The sequence below is a fragment of the Oncorhynchus clarkii genome, chromosome 29 (assembly GCF_045791955.1).
Source record: "Oncorhynchus clarkii lewisi isolate Uvic-CL-2024 chromosome 29, UVic_Ocla_1.0, whole genome shotgun sequence".
NCBI lineage: Eukaryota > Metazoa > Chordata > Actinopteri > Salmoniformes > Salmonidae > Oncorhynchus > Oncorhynchus clarkii.
In genome coordinates, this window is record NC_092175.1 from 22,961,263 (window position 1) to 22,971,119 (window position 9,857).

Genomic DNA, 9,857 nt, shown 5'->3' on the forward strand with positions numbered 1-9,857 from the left:
CTTTTATACTGATAACAAGTTCAAACAGGTGCCATTAATACAGGTAACGAGTGGAGGACAGAGGAGCCTCTTAAATAAGAAGTTACAGGGCTGTGAGAGCCAGAAATCTTGCTTGTTTGTAGGTGACCAAATACATATTTTCCACCATAATTTGCAAATAAATTCATTAAAAATCCTACAATGTGATTTTCTGGATTTTTTTTTCCTAATTTTGACTGGCATAGTTGAAGTGTACCTATGATAAAAATTACAGGCCTCTCTCATCTTTTTAAGTGGGAGAACTTGCACAATTAGTCGCTGACTAAATACTTTTTTGCCCCACTGTAATTTACATGTTTTTTTCAACTCAGTAAGTATGCTCCCATCACTTTGATTGTATAAACTAAGCTGTAGCCAGCAAGGAAACACATGTATAATAACTAGAAACACCTCTCTCATCTTTTTAAGTGGGAGAACTTGCACAATTGGTGGCTGACTAAATACTTTTTTGCCCCACTGTATAGAGCCATTATTGCATGAAACTCTCTTATATTGCTCAAATTAACAGTAAACCTGGTTAAAAAAAACAAACAGATAAAGCAACACCTCACGACACAATGCCTCTCCCCTATTTGACCTAGATATTTTGTGTGTATGTATTGATATTCAGGCTATGTGTGCCATTTCTAAATGTATGTAGTTCTGTCCTTAAGCTGCACTTGTCTATTAATGTTCTTTATTATGTCATGTTTCATGGTTTGTGTGGACCCCAGGAAGAGTAGCTGCTGCATTTGCAATAGCTAATAGGATCCTAATAAAATACCAAAAATACCAGTCTATGTCATGGAAAGAGCAGGTGATCTTAATGTTTTGTGTTCTCAGTGTATGTCTTTGTTCAATTAAGTTATAAATCTAACAGATATTTAACTAGCTAAATCCTGTGTAACACCTAGTAATTACATTGTCCTTGTGCAGATATTATTAGTACTCTGTGGTGTACTAGTGTATATATTTTTCACTTGGATGGTGCTTCCAAAAGCTTTAAAATGAAGGTCAGAATGTCTAACATACTATATAAGTACACACTAATTACGAGAAAGTACCCCCCCCTCCAGAAACATTTGACAAGTACACCTCAAGATATACTTAATTTTAACTAGCTAAATCCAGTGTAACACCTAGTACTTGCATTGTACCTATACAGATTTATCCTGTGTTTATCCTCTCACTTGGATGGCGCTTCCGGAAGCCTTAAAATGAGGCCCAGGTTGTCAGGAGGGGTAATGTCCTATATAAGTCCACATTAATTACAAGTAAGTATCCCTCAAGATACACTTCATTTTAAGTATCTAAATCCTGTGTAACATCTAGTAATTACATTAAACTTGTACAGATATTACATGTACTCTGTGGTGTACTTGTGGGTTTGTCCTCTCGCAAGGAGGTTCAGGTTGGGATGACACTGGTATGGTAGACCCCAGTCATTGAGATTGACCTATATTGTACCTATATAGATCCAACTCTTTTAAATAATTATAGGCCAATCTCAAAGCTGTCACTCCTGGTGAAAATACTTGAAACCCTTGTGAGTGAACAGCTAAAATAATTTTTATGTACTAACTATATTTTATAAATGCACCAATTGGGCTTCAGGAAGAAGCATAGCTCAACTACAGCAGCCATGAAGGTTTTAAATGATATCACTGAAGCCCTTGACAAAAACAGCACTGTGTCTCACTTTTTATTGATCTCTCTAAGTCTTTTGATACAGTTGATCATGCTATACTGAGGCAGAGATTGTCAAGTGTAGGTCTTTTGAAGCATGCCGTTGCATGGTTTGCTAACTATCTGTCTGATAGTCACTCAATTTGATGGGCTCATGTCTGTTAAATTGTCTGTCTGTAATGGTGTGCCCCAGGGCTCTGTACTTGGTCCCTTCTAATTCACTATTTATATAAATCATTTAGACAAAAATGAGCAAAATGCGCAACTTCACTTTTATGCTGATGATACTGTTATTTATTGTTGTGTCTCGTCTCTCACAAAAGCTTTCCAGGACTTGCAAACTGCTTTTTACACTGTTCAACATACCTTCTGTCAATTGAAGCGTATCCTCAATTCTGACAAAACTAAACTAATGGTATTTTCTTAAGCACAAAATAGATCTTGGAACCTATTACTACCTGTCAGGGCAATGAGATTGAGACTAACCTCCTGTAAATATCTTGGAATTTTAATTGATGAGGGCCTCTCTTTTAAATTGCATATTCAACCACTTTTGAAGATGAAGATTGAAAATTGAAGCTGAAGTTGGTATTTTATTTTAGGAGTAAGGCCTGTTTTTCTTTTGAAGCCAGAAGGATGCTAGTATCAGCTACATTTATGCCTTTAATATACTATATTTTATATATGAATGCTTCTACTCAGTGTTTGAGATCAATTGACACCCTTTACCTTGGCGCATTGAGATTTATTTGATTTTAAACAGCAAAACCCCTATGCACCACTGAACTTTATAGACCAGGGTTGGCTGGCCTTCTCTAGTCACTCATAGGTTCAGTCACTGGTATACTTTTATTTACAAAGCCATTTTGGGTTTACTACCATTTTATTTGGGCATTTTTATTGTTCAGAAATGTGGTGGGTACTCTCTTTTTATTTTAATATAATTGTACCTTTATTTAACTAGGCAAGTCAGTTAAGAACACATTCTTGTTTTCTTTGTTTGCAGGACTTTATCCGGCTAATGGTTGAATTTGGTAAAAGGGCTTTTATGTCCTCTGCGCCATCGGCTTGGAACGCCTTACAAAATACTTTCAAACTGGAAGAACTTGTCCTTTTAAATCACTGATGAAGGATTTTGAGGCTGATTCCCTGACCTGTCAATATTTTTCATTTGCTGTTTTATGATTATGTTTTAGTCTTGTGAATTATATGGTTTTTACTAGATTCCTTGTAGTTTTTCATGTTGTCTGTCTGTAATTGTGTAATGACTTGGTGTTGCCTATCTTGGCCAGGACACTCTTGAAAAAGAGATTTCAAATCTCAATGAGCCCTTCCTGGTTAAATAAATAAAATAATCTGTCCACAAGAGATTACAACTTTCTGAAAAGTTATTACTGAATCAGATGCAGCTGAGAAGAAACTAAACACTAAATGTATTAATTTAGTATAAACTTGCCCATTTATAACAATCATGGTAACAAGCATTTGTTGTTACACCTCTGTAATTACAGAACGCAATTACCACCAGTTACATGAGTTATTACAATTAATTACAATATTTTTACAGTGTATTTACCCCTTAAAACAAAGTGTTACCGGAGAGGGGTTAAATTAGCATAACATTTCACTTTTGTTGCATTTAGGGAAACTAACGCCTCTTTCAGGGTAGCTGAGCAGGCATATTTGAGCTGTTCTTGCCATAATATGAACTTTTACCAAATAGGGCTATCTTCTGTATACCACCCTTACCTTGCGTCAAACGCATTAAGAAGGAAAGAAATTCCACAAATTAACTTTTAATATGGCACACTGCCATATTTATCTGTTAATTGAAACACATTCCAGGTGAAGTTGGTTGAGAGAATGCCAAGAGTGTGCAAAGCTGTCATCAAGGTAAAGGGTGGCTACTTTGAAGAATCTAAAATCTAAAATATATTTTGATTTGTTTAACACTTTTTTGGTTACTACATGATTCCATTTGTGTTATTTCATAGTTTTGATGTCTTCACTATTATTCTACAATGTCAAAAATAGTAAAATTAAGAAAAACCCTTTAATGAGCAGCTGTGTCCAAACTTTGGACTGGTACTGTATGTAAAACATAATCATGTGACAGAATGGTGTTCACACCCACGAAATGGGAGCAAACTAGTGGCAGGCTACGGCTAAACATAAGGTTCATCTTTTTGTGTTTGGCTGAAACTATCAGTTAGCTACAGTGCATTCAGGATGTATTCAGACCCCTTGATTCTTTCCAAATTTTGTTACGTTACAACCTTATTCTAAAATGGATTCCATTGTTTTTTCCCCTCATCAATCTACACACAATACCCTATAATGACAAAGCAAACATTTTTTTTAGAAATGTATGCCGAAATATCACATTAACATAATTATTCAGACTCAGTACTTTGTTGAAGCAGTTTTGGTAACGATTACAGCCTCGAGTCTTCTTGGGTATGACTCTACAAGCTGGCACACCTGTATTTGGAGAGTTTCTTCCGTTCTTCTCTGCAGATCCTCTCAAGCTATGTCAGGTTGGGTGGGGAGCGTTACTACACAGCTGTTTTCATGTCTCTCCAGAGATGTTCGATCGGGTTCAAGTTCGGGCCCTGGCTGGGCCACTCAAGAACATTCAGAGACTTGTCCTAAAGCCACAGTTTTCTGGGATGTGTGCTTATGGTCGTTGACTTGTTGGAAGGTAAACCTTCGCCCCAGTCTGCGGTAGCAAAGAGAACAGTCTATGACTTAGATGATTGGAGTCTGACAATTTTTTGGGCCTTCCTCTGATATGCCTAGTATATAGGTCGTGGATGGCAGGAAGGTTGGCCCCAGTGATGTACTGGGCCGTACTTACTGCCCTCTGTAGCGCCTTACGATCGGATGCCGAGCAGTTGACATACCAGGCGGTGATGCAACAGGTCAGGATGCTCTCGATGGTGCAGCTGTAGAACTTTTTGAGGATCTGTGGACCCATGCCAAATCTTTTCAGTCTCCTGAGGGGGAAAAGGTGTTGTCATGCCCGACTGTCTTGGTGTGTTTGGACCATTAAAGTTTGTCGGTGATGTTGACACCAAGGAATTTGAAAGTCGACTCGCTCCACCAAAGCTCCGTAATTGTGAATGGGGGCGTGATCGGCCCTCTTTTGCCTGTAGTCCACAACATTTAACCTTGATATTGTTCCCACATTCACCACAATCATGTTCCCCTCCACACTTGGCACATCTTTTCTTTCCTTTGCACAGAGCCACTACATGTCCCATTCTTTGGCATTTAAAACACCTTAATGGAGGTGGGACAAACTCTCTAACAGTGAAAGCCAGGAAGCCCATCTGTACTTTCTTAGGTACAACCTTCTCAAACATGAATAATAATGACAGGCTTTCACTTCTCTGCCCCTCTTTCTTACTGAACAGCCTTTTGGCTTCTACCATTTTATTTTATATAATCTATGCATATGAATAGTGGAACTCCAGAAATGACCCCTCTCAGCTTAGCTGAAGTTCCAGACTTGACTGTGATTTTCTTCCCATTGAGAGAATTCATTTTCAGAATCTTCCCTTGCTGAACATGGTCAGCACAGAATGTTAACGGTCTACCATTACCAATGAACCGGGCTAACGTGACTTCCCCTATCTCTTTCTTAACGGCATTGTTTAATCGAATAGGGTCTAGATGAGACACATCATTGCTTTTGTTTTTCACTACCTTCACCCTCTTCACGTTCTCAACACTAGAACTGCTACTGCTGTCAGCAGCGCTTATAGCAGTGCCATTCTTTTAACTTTATCTTTTCACCACAGACCATCCAGGTCCATGACTTTCATCATACCACCCATACCATCAGAACTATCATCCATGTCAACCACAGTCTAGCGCTGCTGTTGCTAAAACCGCCTACAACAATATAGAACAATGGATTCTGGTGTTTCCTTGTTTGAAGTCGAACCTCGTGCGTCCAAGCTTACGGAGATTCTGTTGCAAAAACATAGCACTCCTCTAGTGAGAATCGTCCAACCCTTCCTACCCGTTCCACCTTCTCTGACATGCACTGTCAACAGTGGGAACTTATATAGACAGGTGTGTGCCTTTCCAATCAAGTTGTTGAAACATCTCTAGGATGATCAATGGAAAAGGGATGCACCTGAGCTCAATTGCGCGTCTCATAGCAAAGGGTTTGAATAGTTATGAAAATAAGGTATTTCTGTTAGGGTTTGAATAGTTATGTAAATAAGGTATTTCTGTTAGGGTTTGAATAGTTATGTAAATAAGGTATTTCTGTTTTTTATTTTTAATACATTTGCAGATAATTCAAAAAACTGTTTTTGCTAACTCATTATGGGTTATTGTGTAGAGTGATGAGGAATTTTTTTAATGTAATCCTTTAGAATAAGGCTGTAACGTAACAAAATGTGGAAAAAGTCAAGGGGTGTGAATACTTTCTGAATGCACTGAATGTGTCTAGTTATAAGTTGTGTTCCCCTGCTCAGACGTTGATGACACATGCCTGCTCTTACAACGACTGAACAGGTATTTTACGTATCAGCTAACCACATCATATTGTAGCGAATTCAGAGGGTTCCCCCACAAGGACTCAAATCCGGACCCAGTGACTGGTTAGCCAACACCTTAACCATTTGGTCAAGAGGTCCCCTTCTTCGGGACAGCGTGTCTCCACCCTTCTCTATACCAGGTACACGTGCCTCTCTGATGTCCTACTCGGTTAATGCTCACTGCTCACCATCTGGAGAGGTCGCCTTTTTAGATGTACTGTAGGCCTACACAGGGTTATTGTTGTCATTATTTAAACCAGCAGTTTACTTTTATTAAATGTAGTTATATTTTTGTACTTAAGTTCCTGTAATACTTTTCCCTTTTGCTCTTTGGATCCCTACAAGAAAATAACCAAATCTAAACTTGGTTCCTGGTGCAGAAAAAACTTGGTTCCCTCCTTTCACTCCAACAACACCCTTTAATCACCAGTACCATCACTGCAAGACTTAGGCTCTAGGTCTCTTTCTTACAATCTTTCATAGCACGTTGCTGCGTTTGTAGAGTTTGACAGGGCTTTGTTACTAATAGGCTGCATGACGTTATCACAACGTTGCAAATAAGTTGTGACATTACCATGTGACAATGCTGTGACAACCTAATTTGGTTCCCTACAAAGCAGTTCAGTTGGTGGGCAACTGGGCATGTAGAGAAATTAAGCATTCTGTAATGGATGGAATGGATGTCCTCCCATTTTAATCATAATCCCCAGAGCTCTCTGCAGAAGTCATTATCTCTGTGTTCGCAAATCTGATATCAATCCTCAGCCACCACTCAAATTATTACACTGTTTATTTAATTAGTAAAAGCAATCACAATCTGGAAGTAAGGTAATTGGGATAATTTATTAAGCCCTGGCGACAGCTTTATGCATGTTTGATTAAGTATTATAAGGTTTGTTTTTCAGATTTTGCATAATATACCTTTAAATCCTGTGCAAAGTAATCTGGCGCACCATTAACGACTGTAATAAACTCTTTTTAAAAACGACTCTGTTCATAATTTATTTGCATGTGCCTTGTCTCTCCCCCGGCCGTCTGGCCGGCTGACAAATAGCCGGGCAGTAATCATTTGGCCACCTCGTAAATCTGCCTAATGAAGGTTGCTTGATCTGCTGGAAAGTTAGAGAAGGGTTAGAGACAGTTTACAGGGGTGACATGCGACCCGTCTAGGGGATGGCACGGCACCACGGCCAAAAGTACATGACCTAGTGACGTCCGAAAGTGAAAAGCTTCCCAAGTTTGGCTCAGTTCTTTGAAATACATTATAGTATTTGAGGATATTATGGCTATGTAAAGTTTATGGCTAGCCTACTGCTCGTACCACTGCCGTGTAACTAATTATGACTAAAGGAACTATGTTTCATGAATGTATGAGTTAAAGCCCCAGTGCAGTCAAAAATGTGATTTTCCTGTGTTTTATACAGTTAAAGTCGGACGTTTACATACACTTAGGTTGGAGTCATTAAAACTCGTTTTTCAAACACTCCACATATTTCTTGAGAACAAACCATTGTTTTGGCAAGTCGGTTAGGACATCTACTTTGTGCATGACACAAGTAATTTTAACAACAATTGTTTACAGACAGATTATTTCACTTATAATTCACTGTATCACAATTCCAGTGGGTCAGAAGTTTACATACACTAAGATGACTGTGCCTTTAAACAGCTTTTAAAATTCCAGAAAATTATGCCATGGCTTTAGAAGCTTCTGATTGCTAATTTACATCATTTGAGTCAATTGGAGGTGTACCTGTGGATGTATTTCAAGGCCTACCTTCAAACTCAGTGCCTCTTTGCTTGACATCATGTGAAAAACAAAATAAATCAGCCAACTCTTCTGAAAAAAATATAGACCTCCACAAGTCTGGTTCATCCTTGGGAGCAATTTCCAAACGCCTGAAGGTACCACATTAATCTGTACAAACAATAGTATGCAAGTATAAACACCAGGGGACCCCGCAGCCGTCATACAGCTCAGGAAAGAGACGCATTCTGTCTCCTAGAGATTAACATACTTTGGTGCGAAAGTGCAAATCAATCCCAGAACAACAGCAAAGGACCTTGTGAAGATGCTGGAGGAAACAGGTACAAAAGTATCTATATCCACATTAAACGAGTCCCATATCGACATAACCTGAAAGGCCACTCAGCAAGGAAGAAGTCACTGCTCCAAAACCGTCATAAAAAATGCAACTGCACATGGGGACAAAGATCATACTTTAAATGTCCTCTGGTCTGATGAAACAAAAAAAATAGAACTGTTTGGCCATAATGACCATTGTTATGTTTGGAGGAAAAAGGGGAGGCTTGCAATCCGAAGAACACCATCCCAACCGTGAAGCATGGGGGTAGCAGCATCATGTTGTAGGGGGGCTTTGCTGCAGGAGGGACTGGTGCACATAAAATAGATGGCATCATGAGGCAGGAACATTTTGTGGATATATTGAAGCAACATCTCAAGACATCAGTCAGGAAGTTAAAGCTTGGTAGCAAATGGGTCTTCCAAATGGACAATGACCCCAAGCATACTTCCAAAGTTGTGGCAAAATGGCTTAAGGACCACAAAGTCAAGGTTTTGGAGTGGCCATCACAAAGCCCGGACCTCAATCCCATAGAAAATATGTGGGCAGAACTGAAAAAGTGTGTGCGAGCAAGGAGGCCTATAATCCTGACTCAGTTACACCAGCTCTGTCAGGAGGAATGTGCCAAAATTCACCCAACTTATTGTGGGAAGCTTGTTTGACCCAAGTTTAACAATTTAAAGGCAATGCTACCAAATACTAATTGAGTGTATGTAAACTTCTGATCCACTGGGAATGTGATGAAAGAAATAAAAGCTGAAATAAATAATTCTGTCTACTATTATTCAGACATTTCACATTCTTAAAATACAGTGGTTATCCTAACTGACCTAAGACAGGGACTTTTTACTAGGATTAAATGTCAGGAATTGTGAACAACTGAGTTTAAATGTATTTGGCTAAGGTGTATGTAAACTTCCGACTTCAACTGTATATATTTCCACACTATGAGATTGGACTAATACTGTGACATTTTTTAAATTATGAGTGTAAGAGCTGTTTGAAATTTCAGCCTGTTGTGGTGGGAGTTTTGGCCTGCCTCTTTACATAACCAGGTGGTGCATTAGTTAATAGACCAAAAAAAAGAGCATTCCAAACCTCAAATCAAATCAAATTGTATTGGTCACATACACATGGTTAGCATATGTTAATGCAAGTGTAGAGAAATGCTTGTGCTTCTAGTTCCGATAGTGCAAAAATATACAAGTAAAATAACAAGTAATCTAACAATTCCCCAACAACTACCTAATACAATCAAATCTAAAGGGATGGAATAAGAATATGTACATATAGACATACCGATGAGTGATGGCTGAGCTTCATAGGCAAGATGCAATAGTTGGTATAAGATGCAGTATATACATATGTGATGAATATTGTAAGATATGTAAACATTATTAAAGTGGCATTGTTTAAAGTGACTAGTGAGTCTCTACGTAAGTCAGCAGTCTCTCTGAGTTAGTGATTGCTGCTTAGCAGTCTGATGGCCTTGAGATAGAAGCTGTTTTTCAGTCTC